Here is a 25,980-nt window from a genome sequence, read left to right as displayed (position 1 = left end):
GGAGGGCAATTTACGTACCACTGTCATTACCTCCCTTTCCTGTTCCACTCGCGTATGGTTCGCGGGAAGAACAACTGCCGGAAAGCCTCCGTGGGCGTTCGAATCGCTCTAATTCTACATTCGTGGTCTCCTCGGGAGGTATAAGTAGGGCGGAAGTAACATATTCGATACCTCGTCCAGAAACGCACCCTCTCGAAACCTGGACAGCAAGCTACACCGCGATGCAGAGCGCCTCTCTTGCAGAGTCTGCCACTTGAGTTTGCTAAACATCTCCGTAACGCTATCACGCTTACCAAATATCCCTCTGACGAAACGCGCCGCTCTTCTTTGAATCTTCTCTATCTCCTCTGTCAACCCGACCTAGTACGGATCCCACATTGATGAGCAATGCTCAAGTATAGGTCGAACAAGTGTTTTGTAAGCCACCTCCTTTGTTAATGGACTACATTTTCTAAGGACTCTCCCAATAAATCTCAACCTGGCACCCGCCTTACCAACAATTAATTTTATATGATAATTCCACTTCAAATCGTTCCGCACGCGTACTCCCAGATATTTTATAGAAGTAACTGCTACCAGTGTACGTTCCGCTACATATAATCATACAATAAAGGATCCTTCTTTCTCTGTATTCGCTATACATTACATTTGTCTATGTTAAGGGTCAGTTGCGACTCCCTGCACCAAGTGCCTATCCGCTGCAGATCTTCCTGCATTTCGCTACAATTTTCTAATGCTGCAACTTCTCTGTATACTACAGCATCATCCGCGAAAAGCCGCATGGAACTTCCGACATTATCTACTAGGTCATTTATATATATTGTGAAAAGCATTGGTCCCATAACACTCCCCTGCGTCACGCCAGAGGTTACTTTAACGTCTGTAGACGTCTCTCCATTGACAACAACATGCTGTGTTCTGTTTGTTAAAAACTCTTCAATCCAGCCACACAGCTCGTCTGATATTCCGTAGGCTCTTACTTTGTTTATCAGGCGACAGTGCGGAGCTGTATCGAAGGTCTTCCGGAAGTCAAGGAAAATGGCGTCTACCTGGGAGCCTGTATCTAATATTTTCTGTGTCTCATGAACAATTAAAGCGAGTTGGGTCTCACACGATCGCTTTTTCCGGAATCCATGTTGATTTCTACAAAGTAGATTCTGGGTTTCGAGAAATGACATGATATACTAGCAAAAACATGTTCTAAAATTCTACAACAGATCGATGTCAGAGATATAGGTCTACAGTTTGCGTATCTGCTCGACGACCCTTCTTGAAGACTGGGACTACCTGTGCTCTTTTCCAATCATTTGGAACCTTTCGTTCCTCTAGAGACTTGCGGTACACGGCTGTTAGAAGGGGCAAGTTTTTTCGCGTACTCTGTGTAGAATCGAATTGGTATCCTGTCAGGTCCAGTGGACATTCCTCTGTTGTGTGATTTCAGTTGCTTTTCTATTTCTTGGACACTTATTTCGATGTCAGCCATTTTTTCGTTTGTGCGAGGATTTAGAGAAGGAACTGCAGTGCGATCTTTCTCTGTGAAACAGCTTTGGAAAGAGGTGTTTAGTATTTCAGCTTTACGCTTGTCATCCTCTATGTCAATGCCATCATCGTCCCAGAGCGTCTGGATATGCTGTTTCGATCCACTTACTGAATTAACGTAAGACCAGAAATTCCTAGGATTTTCTGTAAAGTCGATACATAGAATTTTACTTACTTCCAGTAAGAGGTTGATGTGCGTTATAGAAAACATCGAAGTTCGTCAAATGAGGCGTCTGCATGCGCTGTTCCACAGATTAGGGAAAAGTTGCTTGCAAAGTAACGCATAGTTCACATATTCCGTTACAAAGCCGTGCACATACCGTACTTAAAAGCAGTGACGGTAGTGCATGGGATAAATAACGCCGATATGTCGATATGTCTTTGGCCTCTCTGGTAAGAGGGTTGGGATTACCGCTCGTGAATATGCTGTTAGGTGTTCCTGTCAACGTCATCCAGACAAAAATGCGTTCCATCGTCGGGAATCCCGTATTAAAGGCAGACAGAGTTTCACCTTCCACCATCGTGCAATGGGGGTCGCCTATTGACTATCGAATATACCAGAATGTTCAAGTGTTACAAACGTAATATATTTCAACAACTTATCAGAAATGAGAGACACTAAACAATAAACTATTGCTAGTGGCCAGTGCTCTCCACTTGATACAAACTTCGCCGTTTCTGCAGAGGACTTCCTCATATGGCACTAGTCCGCCTAATTTTCGATAACTTCTATAGTGTTACATCTCAGTGGATTCAACTTTATTTTCCTGTTTTTCCACTGTCATACAGTGTTGTACTCCAAACGTACATTCTCGTAAATTATCTTCTTATATTAAGGGTGATATTTGATGCACTGGGGAACATTCACGTGCGCATCCATGGTCCTGTGGAGCTCATGCAAGGCATCATAACGACCTAGGAGTACCGTATACTGGTCGCAGCCCACGAACACCCCTTCATGACGATCCTGGTTCCCGACGGCAGTGGCACTTTTCATCAAAACAATGCCCCACGTCACAAGGCTAGGAGTATGATGGAGTGGTTCGAGGAACACAATGGCAAGTTTCAACAGATGTGCTAGCCCTCCAACTTACCGAACCTGAATCCGATGTAACAAATCTGGGATGTGACTGAATGTGGCGTCAGAGCTATCGCCAAGTGGTAGGGCGGCGAGCTCGTAATAAGTTCCAATCTTCCATCCGAAACTTCCATTTTCTGGAGAGGCAAAGCGGTACAACTCCTGGCGTCATAGTGTGGGAAACCACAGAGTATGACTTCGTAGTGATTGAGGGAAACGGCTGCTGAATGGTACAGCACGAATATCTTGTGCCCTCATGTGTCAATCCTCATTCGACTGTATCTTGGTGGACAGTTTTCAGCTGGGAAAATCTCGTCCACACATGGCAGGTGACCATATGAGCTGTCTATATGATGTTTGGGTGCTGTCGTGGCCAACAAACCACCCAGATATGTCTCCGACAGAACATGTGTGGTGCCTGCTCAGTTATCAACTTTGTCCTTTATCGAGGATATTAAAAATCAATTAAAATAGTTGTGAGCCAGCTTGCCTCAGTAGAACGACACCCTTCCGTCCATGCCACAAGGGGTAAACGGTTAAACTGATAAGCGGACTCATTCTGTCGAGTTTAAAAATTTCGCTTGTTTTTGTAATCACTACAATTACATCACATACTGCTTCAACCTGTGAAGTTTCCCTTCGTTGTCTGCTCACATTCTTGGTGCCTAGTTTTTCATTTGTGAGGCTGTATATGTAATATGACGCCACCCACTACTGCGGCGTACATTCATCATTTTACCTACGAAACTCAAGGTTGCGTTTGTGTCGTTTCTTTTTACATTTTTTAAAACGAGTTGTCTGCTCACTCAAGAGCTTGTATCTTTCCTGTAAGTTACTCTGCGAGACGTTATAAGAGGCTAATGACGGGTGAGTTATGAAAAGATCTAGACTCACCTGCATTACTTGTAATATACTGTTTTAAACTGCTGAAGCAAAAGGCAAATTGCAGTGCAGTAAAATCTGAAATATCGTAGCCCTTATGCCAAGTGGTAAACAGTTTTACATTAACTGCAAAATAACTCTGAGAAGAGTAAGCGTTGGAAATGCGATCCTCTTAAGGCGGGACGTCATAAAAAAAAACGCACTATTTAAAAGTTGCACGAAATTAACAATTTTGAAGACACGGCATTGAAATTACTACCATGCTTCACATGAAATTAATAACAGTATACTTCTAAGTTCCTTGGATTATAAATATTAAAGATTTTAATTCTAATTTAAAAGTTTTATTTTCATAAAATAGTGTATGTACCTTTTTATCAGAAACTATTCAAGAGTTCTTCTAGAACATTTTCTGTGTTTAATCTCTTTGCATAAAGTAAGCTTCTCTCATGAGGTTTTCCTGAATATACCGAAGAGCAGCACTTCAATATTTTTTAATTCCTTAAGCACAATAAAAAACTCAAGCAAAATTTCAAACACTCTGTCCAGTTCCTCAGCATGCACTCAGAATTTCAAAATTTACTCTTGAGACAACATTTGCTGGGTTTGTAGGAATGTGAGTACAAAACTTCATAATTCTAGCCTTCATAGATTCTGAGGAAAAGGTACATAATTTTCAGGAAAAACAATTTAAACTTCATCCTAACGTTCTTTCTTATGTCACCTCTTCAGAAGGTCTGAGATTCGTACTCATGGTCCTCTTCCCCTTCACAGATTCTCTTCTGGTCTTGTTTTCTGCCTTCTTTCCTTTACCAGGTCTTCAACGGATTTTTCAGCTGCAGAGAGGTTCTGTAACTCTGTTTTCCTCATGATATCTTAATGAAAGTTCCTGTCTTAAGCCTCTTTCTCTTTAATACATCCATCCACCCTAAGTTGTAATTCTGGCAACTGTAGCAATGAAAATGTGGCAAAACAAGAATTGCCTCTTCCTAAACAAAGCAGCTGATTTTTTCTTGTTTCTAAATATGGAACAGAGCCAGAGATGATCTATAAAACCAAAGACTATATAAATCACAACCTTCTACCAGAGACCGAAAGATCGCTGTAACCGAGACTCTGTAATGGCGGTCTTCACGGAAAGGCACATTATAAATTGCGGTTTCTTCACTAGGCCTTTGGCTTCGCTAAAGGACGCGCCGGCTGTCGGTTGTCCAAATGGGATCTAAATCCGGCCTGCGGATGCACTGCTGCTCGGTGCAGATGCAGAGTGCGCGCACAACGACCGAGGCGGATTAGCGGATACGGGACGGGGGATGCGCGGCAGCGGCCATCGTCCAGCCGCTGCCACCTGCGGTCCGGGCCGCACGCAGCGTGTCCGTAAGCTGATCGCCAAATAGTGGCCCCACCGCGGGCACAACAAACTGGCGCCGCAATGCCGGAACACAGCATACGCCCGTGCAGCGTTCAACGGCGCGATACGCCCGATACTCTACGCATCTGGCTATTCTGGATGTGCAATCGGCGATTTGAGTTATACACTGTCTGATCGATAGTATCTACATGCCCAGTGTATTGGGTTGGTGCATAATTTCGGAGCGTTTTTAAATAAGTCTAACAAACACAACAGATACACGTAACAGAAACTTTAGTAATCAATAATGTATTCTCCTTCATTGTTTGGCCAGACGAAGTGGCCGAGCAGTTCTAGGCGTTACAATCTGGAACCGCGCGACATCTACGGTCGCAGGTTCAAATCCTGCCTCGGGCATGGATGTGTGTGATGTCCTTAGTTTAGTTAGGTTTAAGTAGTTCTAAGTTCTAGAGGACTGGTGACCTCAGCAGTTAAGTCCCATAGTGCTCAGAGCCATTTGAATCTTCATTGTTTAAAAGTGTCTGCCAACACTGCGGGAAGTATTCGATTCTGTGCCTCCACAGACCACGTGGTTTTCAAGTGAAGAACTCGTCAAGCCATGTTTGGAGTACATTTTCCTCCGGAAAGGAAGTTTTTCGGAGGTTGTTCGACAGAGAGCGAGAAAGGTGAATAAGATGGGTGCGTCATGACTTCAAAATCAAATGGCTCTGAGCACTATGTGACTTAACCTCTGAGGTCATCAGTCCCCTAGAACATGGAACTACTTAAACCTAACTAACCTAAGGACATCACACACATCCATGCCCGAGGCAGGATTCGAACCTGCGACCGTAGCGGTCAACCGATTCCAGACTGAAGCGCCTAGAACCGCACGGCCACTTCGGCCGGCCTCGGATACAAATGATTGTATCAGCATGTGTCCATTTTCGTAAGGCAGCATCTGCGAGTAGATGGTTTGTATGCACACTACTAGCCACTAAAATTGCTACACCAAGAAGAAATGCAGAAGGTACACGGGTATTCATTGGACAAATATATTATACTAGAACTGACATGTGATTATATTTTCACGCAATTTGGGTGCATAGATCCTAAGAAATCAGTGCCCAGAACAACCACCGCTAGCCTTGATACGAGGGGGCATTGAGTCAAACAGAGTTTGGATGGCATGTACAAGTACAGCTGCCCATGCAGCTTCAACACAATACGACAGTTCATCAAGAGTAGTGACTGACGTATTGTGACGAGCGAGTTGCTCGGCCACCATTGACCATATGTTTTCAATTGGTGAGACATCTGGTGAATGTGCTGGCCAGGGTACCAGTCGAAAATTTGCTGTATACAGGAGGCCCGTACAGGACCTGCTACATGCGGTCGTGCATTATCGTGCTGAATTGTAGCGTTTCGCAGTGATTGAATGAAGGGTAGAGCCACGGGTCGAAACACATCTGAAATGTAACGTCCACTGTTCAAAGTGCCGTCAATGCAAACAAGAGGTGACCGAGACGTGTAACCAATGGCACCCCATACCAGCTGATAGTTCATGCTGCTGCAAAAGTCGTTGAACTGTTCGTGCTGATTGGTGCTATCTTGCAAACGTCCCCATCTGTTGACTCAGGGATCGAGACGTGGCTTCACGATCCATTACAGCCATGCGGATAAGATGCCTGTCATCTCGACTGCTAGTGACAGGAGGCCGTTGGTATCCAGCACAGCGTTCCATATTACCCTCCTGAATCCACCGATTCCATATTCTGCTAACAGTCACTGGATCTCGACCAACGCGAGCACCAATGACCCGATACGATAAACCGCAATCGCGATACGCTACAATCCGACTTTTGTCAAAGACAGAAACGTGATGGTACGCATTTCTCCTCCTTACAACAACGTTTCACCAGGCAACGCCGGTCAACTGCTGTTTGTGTATGAGAAATCGGTTGGAAACTTTCCTCATGTCAGCACGTTGTAGGTATCGCCTCTGGCGCCAACCTTGTGTGAATGCTCTGAAAAGCTAATCATTTGCATATCACAGCATCTTCTTCCTGTCGGTTAAATTTCGCGTCTGTAGTACGTCATATTCGTGGTGTAGCAATTTTAATGGCCAGTAGTGTAGTAATATTCCTGAAATGATATGATGACGACAACTTAAGACTTGAATCCCATGGACCACCTTTGGGATTTAGATCACTGACTTTGCTCCAGATCCCAAGGTGCCAACGTCTGCCTTCTCTAGTTTCGGCTCTTGAGGAAGAAAGGACTGCCATTCCTCCACAGACATTCACACATCTCTCTAAATGTGTCCCCAGTGGAGTTCAAGCCCTCATAAAGGTGAAGGGTGGAAATGTCCACTAACTGCTCCCCGGATACTTTTGAGCGGAAAGTGTCCTTAGGGCAATTGAACGTATACCTACGGGAGTGGAAGCTGTCATCAAGGCAAAGGGAGGGCCATCACCATATTGAATTCCAGAATTACCGTTGGAGGACGCCACGAAATTGTATGTGATTTTCAGCCAGGTGTCCGGATACTTTTGTCCGCATAGTGCATTTGCACTTACACACTTTAAATCTGTGTTTGCCTTGATCACAAATATTTTATTAATTTCCTGGCGTGTATCAAAGACTGGCTATCATCAAAGGGAGCATTCGAAGAGGTGTAAGAACCCTTACGTACATAAACACTTTAAGAATTTAAATTTTCTACATAGCATGAACTAAATTCGATACAATGTATCTTCTTTACTATTTTATTCTTTACTTTGAAGGTGGCAGGGGTAAAATACAGGGAGCGAAAAGCTATTTACAATTTGTACAGAAACCATATGGCAGTTATAAGAGTCGAGGGGCATGAAAGGCAAGCAGTGGTTGGGAAAGGAGTTAGACAGGGTTGTAGCCTTTCCCCGATGTTTTTCAATCTATATATTGAGCAAGCAGTAAAGGAAACAAAAGAAAAATTCGGAGTAGGTATTAAAATTCATGGAGAAGAAGTAAAAACTTCGAGGTTCGCCGATGACATTGTAATTCTGTCAGAGGCAGCAAAGGACTTGGAAGAGCAGTTGAACGGAATGGACAGTGTCTTGAAAGGAGGATATAAGATGAACATCAACAAAAGCACATCGAGGATAATGGAATGTAGTCAAATTAAGTCAGGTGATGCTGAGGGAATTAGATTAGGAAATGAGACACTTAAAGTAGTGAAGGAGTTTTGCTATTTAGGGAGTAAAATAACCGATGATGGTCGAAGTAGAGAGGATATCAAATGTAGGCTGGCAATGGCAAGGAAAGCGTTTCTGAAGAAGAGAAATTTGTTAACATCGAGTATAGATTTAAGTGTCAGGAAGTCGTTTCTGAAAGTATTGGTATGGAGTGTAGCCATGTATGGAAGTGAAACATGGACGATAACTAGTTTGGACAAGAAGAAAATAGAAGCTTTCGAAATGTGGTGCTACAGAAGAATGCTGAAGATAAGGTGGATAGATCACGTAACTAATCAGGAGGTATTGAATAGGATTGGGGAGAAGAGAAGTTTGTGGCACAACTTGACTAGAAGGAGGGATCGGTTGGTAGGACATGTTTTGAGGCATCGAGGGATCACAAATTTAGCATTGGAGGGCACCGTGGAGGGTAAAAATCGTAGAGGGAGACCAAGAGATGAATACACTAAGCAGATTCAGAAGGATGTAGGTTGCAGTAGGTACTGGGAGATGAAGAAGCTTGCACAGGATAGAGTAGCATGGAGAGCTGCATCAAACCAGTCTCAGGACTGAAGACCACAACAACAACAAACTTTTATTTCATTTCCCAGCGAAGGGCGAAGGTGCGGGCTGACAGAGGATAAAACCCGCGCCTTGGCCAAAAGTTATACACTCCTGGAAATTGAAATAAGAACACCGTGCATTCATTGTCCCAGGAAGGGGAAACTTTATTGACACATTCCTGGGGTCCGATACATCACATGATCACACTGACAGAACCACAGCCACATAGACACAGGCAACAGAGCATGCACAATGTCGGCACTAGTACAGTGTATATCCACCTTCCGCAGCAATGCAGGCTGCTATTCTCCCATGGAGACGATCGTAGAGATGCTGGATGTAGTCCTGTGGAACGGCTTGCCATGCCATTTCCACCTGGCGCCTCAGTTGGACCAGCGTTCGTGCTGGACGTGCAGACCGCGTGAGACGACGCTTCATCCAGTCCCAAACATGCTCAATGGGGGACAGATCCGGAGATCTTGCTGGCCAGGGTAGTTGACTTACACCTTCTAGAGCACGTTGGGTGGCACGGGATACATGCGGACGTGCATTGTCCTGTTGGAACAGCAAGTTCCTTTGCCGGTCTAGGAATGGTAGAACGATGGGTTCGATGACGGTTTGGATGTACCGTGCACTATTCAGTGTCCCCTCGACGATCACCAGTGGTGTACGCCCAGTGTAGGAGATCGCTCCCCACACCATGATGCCGGGTGTTGGCCCTGTGTGCCTCGGTCGTATGCAGTCCTGATTGTGGCGCTCACCTGCACGGCGCCAAACACGCATACGACCATCATTGGCACCAAGGCAGAAGCGACTCTCATCGCTGAAGACGACACGTCTCCATTCGTCCCTCCATTCACGCCTGTCGCGACACCACTGGAGGCGGGCTGCACGATGTTGGGGCGTGAGTGGAAGACGGCCTAACGGTGTGCGGGACCGTAGCCCAGCTTCATGGAGACGGTTGCGAATGGTCCTCGCCGATACCCCAGGAGCAACAGTGTCCCTAATTTGCTAGGAAGTGGCGGTGCGGTCCCCTACGGCACTGCGTAGGATCCTACGGTCTTGGCGTGCATCCGTGCGTCGCTGCGGTCCGGTCCCAGGTCGATGGGCACGTGCACCTTCCGCCGACCACTGGCGACAACATCGATGTACTGTGGAGACCTCACCCCCACGTGTTGAGCAATTCGGCGGTACGTCCACCCGGCCTCCCGCATGCCCACTATACGCCCTCGCTCAAAGTCCGTCAACTGCACATACGGTTCACGTCCACGCTGTCGCGGCATGCTACCAGTGTTAAAGACTGCGATGGAGCTCCGTATGCCACGGCAAACTGGCTGACACTGACGGCGGCGGCGCACAAATGCTGCGCAGCTAGCGCCATTCGACGGCCAACACCGCGGTTCCTGGTGTGTCCGCTGTGCCGTGCGTGTGATCATTGCTTGTACAGCCCTCTCGCAGTGTCCGGAGCAAGTATGGCGGGTCTGACACACCGGTGTCAATGTGTTCTTTTTTCCATTTCCAGGAGTGTATATAATCTGAAGACGTTTTGAAATGCATGAAAACAGAGGTTAACAAATATTGTTTTTGCAAAAGCACATTGATGGACAATTTTTTGGGTTCTGACATTTTTAAATAACTTTATATTACGGTTAAAATATAATCAAAAATTATATTAAAACGTTGATTCTAGTGGTGCATGAATACGGCCACGAGCATGAGGGAGCTCCACTGATGTCTACGGTGTATTGTGGAATGCAGGTACAGACTAAAGGTCGTTAATGGGGAAGATGGAGGAGACGAAGATGGAAGGTTTGTGTGAAGTTATGTTGTGACTAGAACTGGGAAGGATATATTTTTATGTTCGTTGGGGATATTACGTCGCCAACTAATTGTTAAAATTCTTGGTGAAACCTTCAGCTGTCATTTATTTTGCACAATTTGCTAATAGCTAAGCTTGATAATGGCCACAAATCTCAGTGGAGGTGTAATAAAGATGTAGCGGCCCAGCACAGTACCTATATTGGTGATTGGTGGAGAGGATATTGGATGCCAGGATTAGGTGCTGCGATTAATATATTTGGACCGAAGACGCTCCAAGATGACCAGAAGGAGTGAAAAGTGGTTGAGTTGGTATGGGGTTCGAGTTCGGAAAGTTATCCGGATGAAAAGGCGAGGCGGAGTGTATGTCTTTCAATGATTTACGAGATTTGTAAAATTTAGAAGAGGTGGAGATCCAATGTTTACGTTAGAATGCGGAAAATGAGGGGTTAATATGTAAGCGCAATGGTAGAAAGGTGTACACCCCAGCTGTGGCCCATTTGTATTTTTAGTAGTTTTATTCGTGCCTTTTCTGTCAAGGTCTGGTGCTAAATAGTTTACTATTTTAGCCGCAAGGATATGTTGTACAATGTATCTAGTCACTCTTGCTTATAACCTGAAAAATACTTGGAGTTGTCTATAGACAATCTTCAGATAGCTGCGCAAATAGGAGTGAATATCACAATAACACTGAAGTACACTACTGGCCAAAATTGCTACACCACGCAGATGACGTGCTACAGTCGCGAAATTTAACCGACAGAAGAAGATGCTGTGATATACAAATAATTAGCTTTTCAGAGCATTCACACAAGGTTGGCGCTGGTAGCGACACCTACAACGTGCTGACATGAGAAAAGTTTCCAACCGATTTCTCATACACAAACAGCAGTTGACCGGCGTTGCCTGGTGAAACCTTGTTGTGATGCCTCGTGAAAGGAGGAGAAATGCGTACCATCACGTTTCCGACTTTGATAAAGGTCGGATTGTAGCCTATCGCGATTGCGGTTTATCGTATCGTGACATTGCTACTCGCGTTGGACGAGATCCAATGACTTTTATCAGAATATGGAATCGGTGGGTTCATGAGGGCAATACGGAATGCCGTGCTAGATCCCAACAGCCTCGTATTACTAGCAGTCGAGATGACAGGCATCTTATCCGCATGGCTGTAATGGATCTGGCAGCCACGTCTCGATCCCTGAGTCAACAGATGGGGACGTTTACAGGACAACAACCATTTGCACGAACAGTTAGACGACGTTTGCAGCAGCATGGACTATCAGCTCTGAGACCATGGCTGCAGTTACCCTTGACTCTGCATCACAGATAAGAGCGGCTGCGATGGTGTACTCAACGACGAACCTGGGTGCACCAATGGCAAAACGTCATGTTTTTGGATGAATCCAGGTTCTGTTTACAGCATCATGATGGTATATCCGTGTTTGGCGACATTGCTGTGAACACACACTGGAAGCTTGTATTCGTCATCGCCATACTGGCATATCACTTCGCGTGATGGTATGGGGTGCCATTGGTTACACGTCTCGGTCATTTCTTGTTCGCCTTGACGACACTTTGAACAGTGGACGTTACATTTCAGATGTGTTACGACCCGTGGCTCTACCCTTCATTCGATCCCTGCGAAACCCTGCAGGGGGCAGAAAAAGGAAAAATTACAAGTTGATCTGGAAGAATTCAGCGATTTAACGGTTTAAACGTCGGTTATTTCCGCTAGGAGTCAGTCGACTTTCAAAGGTGGCTTCTCTAAGAAGTGAACCAGAGAAAAATATAGAGTAGACACGTTCAGTGCAAGGGAAGTCCGCTAAAGTTCTAGGACATGTACACTGAGACATGGAAAGAGTTTGGTAACTGTTTCTTCTAGTATCTGTTGCTACACAGAAGTGAGGGCTCGATAATATGTAAGAAAGTCAGCGGTTAGAAGTGACGGAAAGTTGATATGGTGAAGAGTCACCAAAACGTGTGAAAGTGAGAGTAAAATAAGTCTTACTGTACATCCCAAAGGAAATAAAGAAAAACAAGAAGGAACGATGAAGTCAGAGGTATACAAACAGACAATATTTTGGTAGAAGAAAAATCCTTGAATAATGCAGAGGTTTACAGAAATTATCTAGTGGCTGCAGTAACAAGCTCGAAACATTAAACGATGACGATGGTGATGACTATGATGATTGAAGTCGACAGTATCATTCGATGAGCAACCAATTTAGATGGACAAGTATCTAGAGGAAATTGTCTTTGACAAGGTTGAGAAAAATCGTGAACTTCGTAATCGTGGTGGTCGAAATCGGATTTCAGATCCACTTCTGTTAAATAGGTGCCCAATGTCTTAATAACTGCTCAACGCATATGAGTTTACAGCTGAGAGTGCAGTTAGTTTCTAAACAAACATGTAATTACTATGATTTACGAGAAGCTATAATCGTGTCTCAGGAGAGACAAATCCGAAGTAGAACTTATACGATTTGGAAAAAGATTACTAATATTGATCGAAAACTTAGCCCTAATAACTTACGCTCAGTATAAGTAACCAGCCACTTTCAGTAATGCTATTTACCCATGTAAATAGCCCACTGTCGATGCTGAATCTTCACCGGGACACTCTATGAGAGAAAATAAGAAGATTGCGTTTCCTCAAGGTATAATCCATTCTCAAGACGTATTTGAATAAAAAGTAAGCTTCATATGAATATGAACTCCCACGTCTTGTTCTTAAATGGTGGGGGACTCGTTTCTGTACTACCATATATGGTAGGTGGTTTCCGAAGCCGTATTGAAAAAGCTGGCATTACTTCTCATCAGTTTCTGCACCGTCAGCCAACATAGCAACTACCCTTGTAGCCCTTTCTGTACCTAGCTGGTGAGCACTTGTGACATTTGTCAGCCAAGCTGCCTGTCTTTTTTCATGAACCAGAGGCAACGTGTTAGTGAAACGTCATAGCATATTTCTGCCCTAACGAACCAGTTTAGTTCATTAATTAATTATTCTCTTTTTAAAAATATGTGTGATACGTCACTGCAGAGAGCAGAAAAGTACCAGAATACACGCTGCGTGACACTGAATAAATGGCCAGTGGCTACGTTACGCCGACGAGCCGAGTCGCTGAGGCAACAAATAAAAGCTTGTTACGCTGACAACGTCATACGCACAGAAAAAAATACAAAATATGTTCCTTGTTACAAAGCGTAGCGTCGCAAAGCGCATTTGAACCGAGCAACGGTCGTTCCTCCGGATATTTTCATCTACCGCTACACTCATTTGTTATGAACACGTTACCGACAACTAATTTTCAACGTACTCGCCACTGGTATTGTAAGTTTTGGAGTATATACCTAACACGTTGTTAGCACTATAACTTAACGAGGGGAGCAGAATACGATTCGGGGGAGAGTCATAAATGCAATAGTATCCAGTGCAGAAATACAATAAGTTTTCGTTTTTTGGTCCACAGCTTCCCTATAAAAAGCTGTAACTGAGAATCTGGGACAAGAATAGAAGTGTTCTGTGACACTGAGTTTACACATTCAGTTTACACAGCAACAAATGTTTTCATCATTTAAGATGGAGGTATATGGTACGTTTCAGGAAGTAGTGGATTCTTTGTTAGTGAATGCAGCAATGATATATTTTGAAAGCCAAACATCCAACATACACACACACTGTTTTTATGGTTCCAGACTCATAACTATTTGGAACTCAACTTGGTTACCTTTTTGGGCACAAAAATTCGACGAAGATTTTGGCACAACGCTGGTGAATTGCTTTAAGTGAAGTTTCTTTGTTAAAGTTTGTTGCAATACCAATAAGAAACTCAGACTTGTTGCGGATATACTAGGTGGATGATCAACGGCTAACAAAATCTGTGACAGCAAAATATACAAGATGCTGTAATTATTCCTATTTGGCATTATTCTTAATATGCGTTTCGGACCGTTATACCCTCATAATCAGATGGATTTTCCTTGATCAACAAGACAAGGACGAATTGAAGGTACGACTTCTTGTGGTCAGCCAAACAGACTGTCTTTCAGTAGTCACAGTTTGCTTTTCCAGTCGTACGTGCGGTAAATACACCATCTATAAGTCTAGGACAAGTTGTTTTCATGCGAGTAAATATTTTCACGGCTGTCAAAAATTCATATCGTGTCCTATGTTTTTATAAACATTGTTGTTGTTGTGGTCTTTAGTCCTGAGACTGGTTTGATGCAGCTCTCCATGTTACTCTATACTGTGCAAGCTTCTTCATCTCCCAGTACCTAATGCAGCCTACATCCTTCTGAATCTGCTTAGTGTATTCATCTCGTGGTCTCCCTCTACGATTTTTTCCCTCCACGCTGCCCTCCAATACTAAATTGGTGATCCCTTGATAAACATTAGAAAGAAAATTTACTAACTTCTGATAGGCACAAAAGTTTTCTTTAATGAATTACTAGCCAAATATTTTCACAATTTCAAATTCACTACAAAATTCTTTCGTTTTAGTTTCTAACGCTGAAACTGTCAAACGTACAACGTGGCTGTAACAAAATTTCCGCTAAGTGAGAGGATCCCCACGAAAAACGAGTTATCCTAGGACAACCTAACATTGTGGAAACATTTTTAAGAACGTTTGTAAGAGAAATAACGAATCGACCTTTGAAAGAAACGTATTTTAATTTCAATATGAGAGGGTCAAAATATGGTGACCTTGGTTATTATGCATATTTAATGGACGGCCGGTCGAAAAGCGCTGCAATCAGTTGTGAAATATTATTCGTACAAACTTCGTTGTACTAATCAACGTGATATAGACATCAGAGTAGACTTTATTCTTACGTTTTTTGCAAGGCTTGAAGTTGACATTTCGCCTTGGAAAATTTTGTAGTGTTATGAAGCACCCTTAAAGCTCACTGCGATAATGACTACTCACAATTGTCGTTTTGGGGATCGTCACCGCCAACGAACGTCCGTGAAGTTCCATTGCATAGTGAATACGAAACTGCTTGGTGTGGCTTCATGGCACAGTTCATGATTGGCCTATTTTTCTTTGAGGAGCTTGGCCACCCAAGGACATGCAACGTGAACGGCAGATATTACTGTTATCTTCTTCGCCACATGTGGCCCCTGCTCTACCGGGGATAGTGCTTTGTACCTAACTGTTATGATCACTCGTGAGGTCACTCAGTTACTCCGTATCACCTTTCAAGAACAATCGAATCATTCGTCGCTTATCCCAAAACACCAAGATCGCCAGATTTCAATCGTCTCATGTGGAAATTAGAATGTGTTTCTCTCAATGACTTATCGTTATTTCTTTTCCTCACCTTGTTACAAATATTTACACAAAGTTTCACTGTCATGTGATCACTCGTTTTTCATGGAGTATTGGTGTCACTGGACCACAAGTTGTAAGATACAGTACATCTTTTAACGAGATCTCGGATATCGCATAGTTTTAGTCATCAGCTGCATGACGAAGCACTTACGCTTTATGTCTTTTCGTCATTCAGTTAATTTTACACCATCCTATATTTTTCCTCGTCTGCTGCTGATGTTTTTTATCCTAAAATATCTACTACGCTAAACAACTTTCTAAACTGTTCTAATAAATCGCGAAATTTTGTGCCCCTAATATTCACTTCTCGTGCAGCTCTTTCCAGTGCTAATTATTCTATGGTACTTTGATATGCGGTCTACTATCTGTTACCTACAACGCTGAGAGCTATTCTCAGGCTTCCCTCTTCGACTACTGTTTCTGAAACGTCATCTACTACATAAATACCCATATTCCAATTTCAAACCTTTCTCCGCTCGAGGCATAATCGTCGACATGTCTATTTCCCTGTCAAAAATGGAGAATAATTGACGAGTCGAGATGCAAAGCATTCAAAATGCGACTATTTCGCAAAACGCATTTTCAATGTTACTGTGTTCTTGTTACTGTTTTGTATGCCCCTAAATATGTTCCAAGTGTCAAATCATGCAGAAAGTATAATAAAAACCACTCTAAAAGTTCCTGTTGGTTGCAGAAAAAAGTTCCGTAGCTGTCTTTGCAAAATCTTTTATTTCCACTTTGACAACATGTTTCGGGTCCACCCCACCGTTTGGTTACATGTTAGTAATTAAAATTTGGGATTGAAAACCTCCTCATAACACAAATGCAAATATACATAACTGCAAGGCTCACAAAAGTACAAAAATAATAAAAACCGAAGACGTCAAAATAGGCGGAAATGTACATACCATAACAATTATTTAAGCTCAAGAGGCAGTTATAAATGCTGTGCATCAAGAAATGCATATGGTATATCAGGTGCAATAACTTTCCACAATCAATAACTTTCCACTCACACAGACAGAAACCAAATATACCCGAGCCAGAGCTGCATTTATCGCGCTCTGTACTCAACAGAGGCCACCTTGAGCTTAACACGAGGACTGGTAGCGGATCCGTTAGTATTATAAAGAAATGTAATACAAGTTGTATATACAGATTCCTAACAGTCAAAAGGTAAAGCTCCGAGGCATGAGAACGTGTCAAATATGGTCAGCAAAAATTACATATGTGAAAATTACATCATACAAAAGAACTTAAAATTGCGGCAACTGAAGACATTATCAAAAATATGAAAATATCACTGTCTTGTTACATTGACCTGCTCATAAAGTAATCGGTAATGGGAGCGCAGTCTATGAACTAAAATTTCTAGGTCCTCGAAAATATCCAAATAAAACACCTTTATTATCGTAAGGAAGAACCTGTAACTTGTTTTCGATTTCATGAAGTTGATGACTGCACTGGTGCAAATGAGCACCTAGGCACTGCCACACTAGGATAACCGTGTTTCCTATGTCGCGTTCTAAACGCAGTCCCAGTGTACCCCATGTAAAACTTGTCACAAGCTCCACGATTAATCCTATAGACCCCCCGACTGCAAAACTTGTTAACAGGCTTTTTATAACAAGTCGGAGGAGCTTCCTCAATTTGTTAATAGCATTGAGACTCATCATCATGCTATGGTTTTTAAACTCATTACTAATCCATAGAGGGTGTGGTGCAACATACGTCTTCGTTCTTTACTCCGCTCCCTTCGTGAGTCTGTTAAAGAATTTTTCCACCTATTTTTCTAATGTCACTTTCCCTACATCCATTTGCAATGGAAAGGCGCAGTGTCTTATTCATCAGTAAGTTGCTTACGAAGTTGACGTCATTCAAGAACTCAAGATCCGGCTACTTCTTCAACGTCAATCTAAACTGACAAACACGAACACCACCATCTACAATCTATAGAACCACTCATTGGCAAACAAGTAAGCAAGCTTAAGATTGATGATTCACGGATTAAACTGGACATCCACAAGCAACAGGCAACATATTAAAGAAATAAGAACTTCAAACAGGGTGTAGCACAGACAACATAAAACCAAAAAATCTCAGAATACGGGTAACATCCACGGATAAGTTCAGCAGATCAGGCGTATAAGAGCTCATATGCAACACCTGTCAGTCACTATGCACATGACAAACACGAAGGTACTTTTAAACAAGATATTCTGAACTATTCAGAGATCTGTAAGGTAATAGCTCCCACAGCGCATTTACTGGCCTCATAATAGCCCGTAACCACCACCGAACTAAAATAGAAACGGATTTAAAAATACTAAAATCTAGCTACAGTCTATAACATATACTAACAATAGAAGAAAACTAACACATACAGAAAGCACTAGAATGAGGAAACCAGGTTATAAATGAATACACCACACTATCCAAAGACAAATCGTTTAGCACATTAAAGGAACTTCACAGAAAAGACAACACAAACAGCTAAAAAGCCCAAACACAACACACACACACACACACACACACACACACACAGGGAAAGGGACAGAGAGAGACTGGGATCGAACACACAGCAACATGGTTTACATTGTGTTTTGACAAAGCGAAAAGTGATTGTTATAAACAAAATTGTACAAAAATGTGTAGTATTAGTATGTGGTTCTGAATAACTCATGAGAACTCAAAAGAAAAAGCACCTACCAACGCAAATCTTAAGTAACAGCACATTCAAGTGCGAAATATCTTGACAAAGCGAAATAACGTTTAAACATAAAGTGATGTGTTAACTCGCCAACCAAATTCAAATTAACGTAATTTGGTTTCAAATGACAGGCTACCGATACATGATCACGTACAAATGGCCCTGCTTAACCGTGTAATGCTAAATTTAGGTGATAACAACTGTCTTTATACCTAATTTTCGTAGATTAGTCATCATTTAAAATACGTTCAAATTTCACAAATTTGAATAAAGGAAACCCACTGACGATGGCACATAAGTGATCAAACATGTTTCTGTCACATGTAAAAATAGTGTTTTGTGTAACAAGTAGATGTTATATTCAATAACTTTAACTGAAAACATGGCAAATGTCATAGCAGCAAATCCAAATGATGTTTAGCGTTGGTTAGTTTAGGAAGATAACACACAAGTTTCTGATGAGTGGGCACAGATTTTTAGGCAGCGACAGAGATTTTACAGTTATAGAGAACAAAAGAAAGGCTCGCAAGGCATTCGTTCCGTAAGATTCATAACAGAGTGTTGAGTCAGCTAAAGCTATGCATCCGTTCAATGCAGTTCCAACGCATACAACCGACATTTTTAGTTTAAAAGTGATGCCGAATCACCGCTGTCAATGCAAGTGTGTAATATCTCCAAAGTGTCTCATACTCATCCATCTCAAACAGCTGTATAAAAATTCTTACTGTCAAATATAAAAATGGAAAAAAGATTAAAGTATTCAAAAGAGGGAAGACGATGGCGGATGTATTTCATGCTGTACTTCATATGAAAGACCAGTCTTGTTTATCAGATGCAGAACAGAAAGACTTGTTGACAATGTTGCCATTACTTCCTCAAAAGCACAGGGAGCCGTACAGTAAACTTTGTAATATCTGATCCCAAGAACGGGGTTGTGTTAAAAGTAGAAGTCAAAACAGGGAGATTATTTTTCTTAAATTTAATTTAGTGATTCCTTTATGAAATAGAAAGTGCCGCATTATTAATGACAGCTGAAGTAAAAACTTTGGTACTGGCACTTGGAATGAGTCAATTTCCTGGTATAGAATTTAGAAGGTTCTTAATAAATTACTTATTTTCTAATTCCTCTTATAATTTCTTCAGTGATGATAGTTAGCATTATTCTATGGTATCAGAATAAACTGTGAATCTTTGCATACATGTAATTAATGTGCCATGAGAGAAAGACTGGTTGTGGATCACCCTGGCAGATGTAATATTTGTCACTTTAAAACTTTTCTGTTTCCTCTCTTCATTTGAGTTTTTTCCCGAATCTGTAGCATTCCGCTTCGTATATTCTTCGTTGGTTTGATGAGCCTGTTTTATGTTGCATCGTGGCTAGGAGGATTCTGTCACCACTGAATCTCCTTTAGTTCACGTGTTAAGAAACTTCCACTTTCACAGGATTCTGCATTTCTTTCACTTTTGCCTTTATGTCTCTAAGCTTTAGCATGAGTGTTTATTTCACAGTTCTACGTATGGGGAAGCAAGTATAGGCACCCAAACTCAGCTGTGATATAGCAACCTAAAACAAAACCAAACTTCGGGATCGTGTCCTGAAGACCACGCAATTGCGACCGGTCGCCGCGTCATCCTCTGCCATGTGGCTTCATGAGGTTGTATTATGGAAAGTCATGGGGGCAGCACACCACTCCCCAGGGCGTTGTCTCACTCAAATAAGTCCTCAATTGGCATCCCACTAAAGAGAAATCCATGGTAGTACCGGGTAGCCTTCTACACTGACCACTCAGCTACGAGGCGGACGCTGATACGCTAGGGCATTTTGTATTCTGTCCGCACCGCCGAACAATGTTGATTTCGTTGCCTCATGCCGTCTGCGCCCAACCCATAAGCATTACGTCACCTTCACTCCGCAATCATTGCTAATAACGGTAAAATTAAAGATCCTGTTTACGGGTACGCCGATGACACATGTATGTCACATGATTTTTTGGTTATGGCAGGTGTCAAAGGACCATTGTCTCCACTTGTAACTCCGAACGAGTGGCAATTATGAACAGCGATTTATAAAAATAAATAATTTTGCAGTCAAAAGACGACCATGATGTCATTTACAAAATTTTACATGACTTTTAACCCTAGCTATGAGAATTTAGTCATCTGTTAGACAGCGGATTTTCCACACTTTAATGATCCTCACATTGCATTGCTGGGGCAACTGAAATTATGGTAATTTTCAGGCAAGGCCCCTGAAGGGGACCATCAGTTGGAACTCATACAGAGACACTGTGTCTTCAAGTACTTCTTAGGTGGTAGCCTGACAAGTAGTGAGCTGGCTAGTTATGGACATCAAGAGAGCTGCTAACCTCTCTACGCCGCAGAATCGAACATAAAATATTTCGTCATTACCAGAGTCTCTGGTAAAAACTACTTCACCAGTTTATTGTTGATATCACTTATTTTTATTTGTCCCTGCAACACTTCTTTCACGTGTAAAGATCATGTTAATACTAATGATTTGTTTCCCTTGAACTATTATTTACTTTGTGAATTACTTTTAACTTCTGAGTACTTTCGCTACAAGGAAAACAATGGAGAACATTACAGCAAAAGTAAACAGTCCTAGGAAACATTGCCTTGCGATCATATAGCAGCCGGTTGGAAGTGGCAGCACGGGCAGCCTTGAAACAGCCCGCATCGAATCGAAGGGCTTCGCTGCAGCTCGCTCCACCGACACCGCGGCCCAAATTAATGGCCGAAGTTGCGAGCTCTGGGGGCGGCGATGGCCGCTATCGTCCATCAACTGCGCAGCGCCCTGCCTGCCACGAAACCACGCCACCCTCTTTCAGCTCTGCAGGTGTTACACAGGGGAGATGGCTTCTGGTTAGCGACTAATAAGTTGTCACCTCTTTAGTGGATTCCCCTCATCAGTGCCACTTGGGAGAAGGGGGAAATAATGACCTCTTCCATCCCAAACCAACTTTAGCATTCTGGGGTCATATTGGCAGTTGTTGTTGTTGTTGTGGTCTTCAGTCCTGAGACTGGTTTGGTGCAGCTCTCCATGCTACTCTATTCCGTGCAAGCTTCTTCATCTCCCAGTACCTGTTGCAACCTACATCCTTCTGAATCTGCATAATGTATTCGTCTCTTGGTCTCCCTCTACAATTTTTACCCTTCACACTGCCCTCCAATACTAAACTGGTGATCCCTTGATGCCTCAGAACATGTCCTACCAACCGATCCCTTCTTCTAGTCAAGTTGTGCCACAAACTTCTCTTCTCCTCAGTCCTATTCAACACTTCCTCATTAGTTATGTGATCTACCCATCTAATCTTCAGCATTATTCTGTAGCACCACATTTCGAAAGATTCTATTTTCTTCTTGTCCAAAATATTTATCGTCCATGTTTCACTTCGATACATGGCTACACTCCATACCAATACTTTCAGAAACGACTTCCTGACACTTAAATCTGTACTCGATGTTAACAAATTTCTCTTCTTCAGAAACGCTTTCCTTGCCATTGCCAGTCTACATTTGATATCCTCTCTACTTCGACCATCATCAGTTATTTTGCTCCCCAAATAGCAAAACTCCTTTACTACTTTAAGTGTCTCATTTCCTAATCTAATTCCCTCAGCATCACCTGACTTAATTCGACTACATTCCATTATCTTCGTTTTGCTTTTGTTGATGTTCATCTTGTATCCTCCTTTCAAGACACTATCCATTCCGTTCAACTGCTCTTCCAAGTTCTTTGCTGTCTCTGACAGAATTACAATGTCATCGGCGAACCTCAAAGTTTTTATTTCTTCTCCATGGATTTTAATACCTACTCCGAATTTTTCTTTTGTTTCCTTCACTGCTTGCTCAATATATAGATTGAATAACATCGGGGAGAGGCTACAACCCTGTCTCACTCCTTTCCCAACGACTGCTTCCCTTTCATGCCCCTCGACTCTTATAACTGCCATATGGTTTCTGTACAAATTGTAAATAGCCTTTCGTTCCCTGTATTTTACCCCTGACACCTTCAGAATTTGAAAGAGAGTATTCCAGTCAACATTGTCAAAAGCTTTCTCTAAGTCTATAAATGCTAGAAACGTAGGTTTGCCTTTCCTTAATCTAGCTTCTAAGATAAGTTGTAGCGTCAGTATTGCCTCACGTGTTCCGGTATTTCTATGGAATCCAAACTGACCTTCCCCGAGGTCAGCTTCTACTAGTTTTTCCATTCGTCTGTAAAGAATTCGCGTTAGTATTTTGCAGCCGTGAGTTATTAAACTGATAGTTCGGTAATTTTCACATCCGTCAACACCTGCTTTCTTTGGGATTGGAATTATTATATTCTTCTTGAAGTCTGAGGGTATTTCGCCTGTCTCATACATCTTGATCACCAGATGGTAGAGTTTTGTCAGGACTGGGTCTCCCAAGGCTGTCAGTAGTTCTAATGGAATGTTGTCTACTCCCGGGGCTCTGTTTCGTCTCAGGTCTTTCAGTGCTCTGTCGAGCTCTTCACGCAGTATCATATCTCCCATTTCATCTTCATCTACATCCTCTTCCATTGCAAAATATTGTCCTCAAGTACATCGCCCTTGTATAGACCCTCTATATACTCCTTCCACGTTTCTGCTTTCCCTTCTTTGCTTAGAACTGGGTTTCCATTTGTGCTCTTGATATTCATACAAGTGGTTCCCCTTTCTCCAAAGGTCTCTTTAATTTTCCTGTAGGCAGTATCGATCTGACCCCTAGTGAGATAAGCCTCTACATCCTTACATTTGTCCTCTAGCCATCCCTGCTTAGCTATTTTGCACTTCCTGTCAATCTCATTTTTGAGACGTTTGTATTCCTTTTTGCCTGCTTCATATATTGCATTTTTATATTTTCTCCATTCATCAATTAAATTCAATATTTCTTCTGTTACCCAAGTATTTCTACTAGCCCTAGCAGTTAAAAGCATAAACAATCTGAGCTCACCAAGCACACTGGTTTCACCCTTTTATCAATCGTGAGAGGTCGAACATTGATACACGAAAAATGGATGTTGGAGAAAGTTTGTAACCTCGGCATCCCTCTTTCTAGATGTCCAAATCTCGATTTCCTATGTACTAGGGGCGTTAGATAACTAAATACGCCTTTTTTTGTTGGACAGTTTGGGTTGTTAAAAATTCAGATATTGTAGTGCGACATCTTAGAGTGTCTCGGCTTCAGCCCCGATAGTTTCATGAAGTTCTGGTAGGTGGCGGTTTTATATGTAACCTTCCAAATGGCGTCTATGATAGAGGTACGTTCCGAGCAGACCGCTACCATGGAGTTTCTTCTGGCGCAATACCGGAGTATCTCAGTTATTCGTAGACGCTTGCATAATGTCTACGGAAACCTGACAATGAACAAAACCACGATGTCGTTGGATAAGGCGTCTGTTATCATCGCAACAAGGACGCGCAAACCTCTCCGATCTCTGGCCGGCTGCATATAGCGGTGACTGGGGTGATGTTGGAACGTGCGGACACTCTCATTGGAAGTGATCGACGGATGGCAATCAAACACCTCGCTGCTCAACTGGACGTCTCTGTTGGTAGTGCTGGCACTCGTCCACAGGTTGGAGTACTCATAGGTGTATCCACGCTGAGTTCTTCGCCACCTAACAGCAGGTCTTAAAAAGCAACGATGGACCATCTGTGCAGGATTGCTAGAGCGTTGCGAGGTTGATAGTCAAAGGCGAACATCGTCACAGGCGATGGAAGATGGGTTCATCACTTCGAACTAGGAAGAAAATGGCAGCCCACGGAATGGCGGCACACAACCTCTCTTCCAAAGAAGAAGTTCAAAGTCGTTAAAGTAATGGTGACGGTCATCTGAAGGTGTTATTTTGTTTAATGTCCTACCTCTTGGTGCAACGATCAACTCTGAAGTGTATTGTGCTACTCTCTGGAAACTTTAGGAACTACATGAGCGTTTTCGTCGACACAAAAATGCAAACGAACTTCTTCTCCATCACAACAGAAGACCTGACACAAATCAGCACACTTGAGAGGAGCGTACGAAACTTAATTGGAATGTTCGTCCTGATCCACCCTACAGCTCGGATATCACATCTTCTGACTACCGTCTGTGTGGTCTAACAAAGGATGCACTCAGCGGCAAGCAGTACTTGGATAATAGGGAGGTTATTGTTGTAGCAAGACGATGACTTCGGCGTCGACCAGTAGAGTGGTACATTGCGGGCATACAAGCCCACCCAGTATGCCATAACACAGAACGAATATTATGTTTACAAATTATAGCGGAGTGCGGAATAATGTGATTTATCGGAACTCTGAATAAAACCAACCGGCCTATAGAGAAATAGATGTGCTGGATTACTTACTGAGAGCCCCTCGTGTTATATTTAGGATAGGAGCTAGATAGAGATATGTGGTAATTTACGCGAAATATGTAATACTTCCCTAACATTACAGAAACTCGGCTGCTCACATTACTGAGAAACTGTCTACGAAGAACTACTTTGACAGAAATGGATAGCGTGACATCATGAAGCACCAGTCCGATATATACAAAATAATATGGAGATGTCCGTGACGGAACTGGTATTAATTGATCAACTTTCATTTTGTTCGGAAATTATGCCCTTGTTCAACATGTTGTGATGTGCTCCAAACGACACGAATATGTCGTTGTATCATTTACGGTATAGTAGCAGACACTCTCAAACTTTCATAATGAGGAATTTTCTCATGTCTGAAACAGGCTGTATCAGCTCGTGCACATTGCAGGCTGGAGCAGGCATACGTCTTCGTCTATCACAGATACGCGTTTATGTTCGACAAATAAGGGGACTGGAAAGGCCAGTTAGGGATCCTTAGTTTCCTCAAGATATCTGTGATGTGAACTGTAGCGTGAAGTCCTGCGTTTCTCTGTCTACGCATACGTTTGATAACATGGTAATGAATATTATGTACATGGGGATTAGTAGGCTATGCTTTCAATCCGTTGTGCGTCTGCATCCGTGAGTTGTTGTCAGAAAGGTCACAGTTCGTAGTAGCTGACGGAATGTCAGCAAGTAAGACGAAAATGATATCTGGCCGTTCTCAAGTTATCACTATAGACCCCCTCTGCTCTTCTTAAGCTGTCTAACTGACGAGACAATCTGAGCAGCCCTATTAGATTGTTTGCAGATGATGCTGTCATTTACCGCCTGGTAGTCATCAGAAGGTCAAACGAAATTGCAAAATGGCTTAGACAAGCCATGCGTATGGTGTGAAAAGTTCCAATTTACCCTACATAACGGAAAGTGTGAAGACATCCGCAAGAATACTAATAGGAAACCGATAAATCACAAAAATCTCTGGGCAGTCAACAACTAAAACTGGAACGATCACGTAGATAATGTTGGGAGTGTGGCGGACGAAGGGCTACGTTTTATTGGCAGAACTCTTAGAATAAACGACATATCCACCCAAGAGACGGCCAACATTACGCCTGTCTGT

This window comes from Schistocerca piceifrons, chromosome 2, assembly GCF_021461385.2.
Source record: "Schistocerca piceifrons isolate TAMUIC-IGC-003096 chromosome 2, iqSchPice1.1, whole genome shotgun sequence".
Taxonomy (NCBI): domain Eukaryota; kingdom Metazoa; phylum Arthropoda; class Insecta; order Orthoptera; family Acrididae; genus Schistocerca; species Schistocerca piceifrons.
This window is presented reverse-complemented; position numbering follows the sequence as displayed.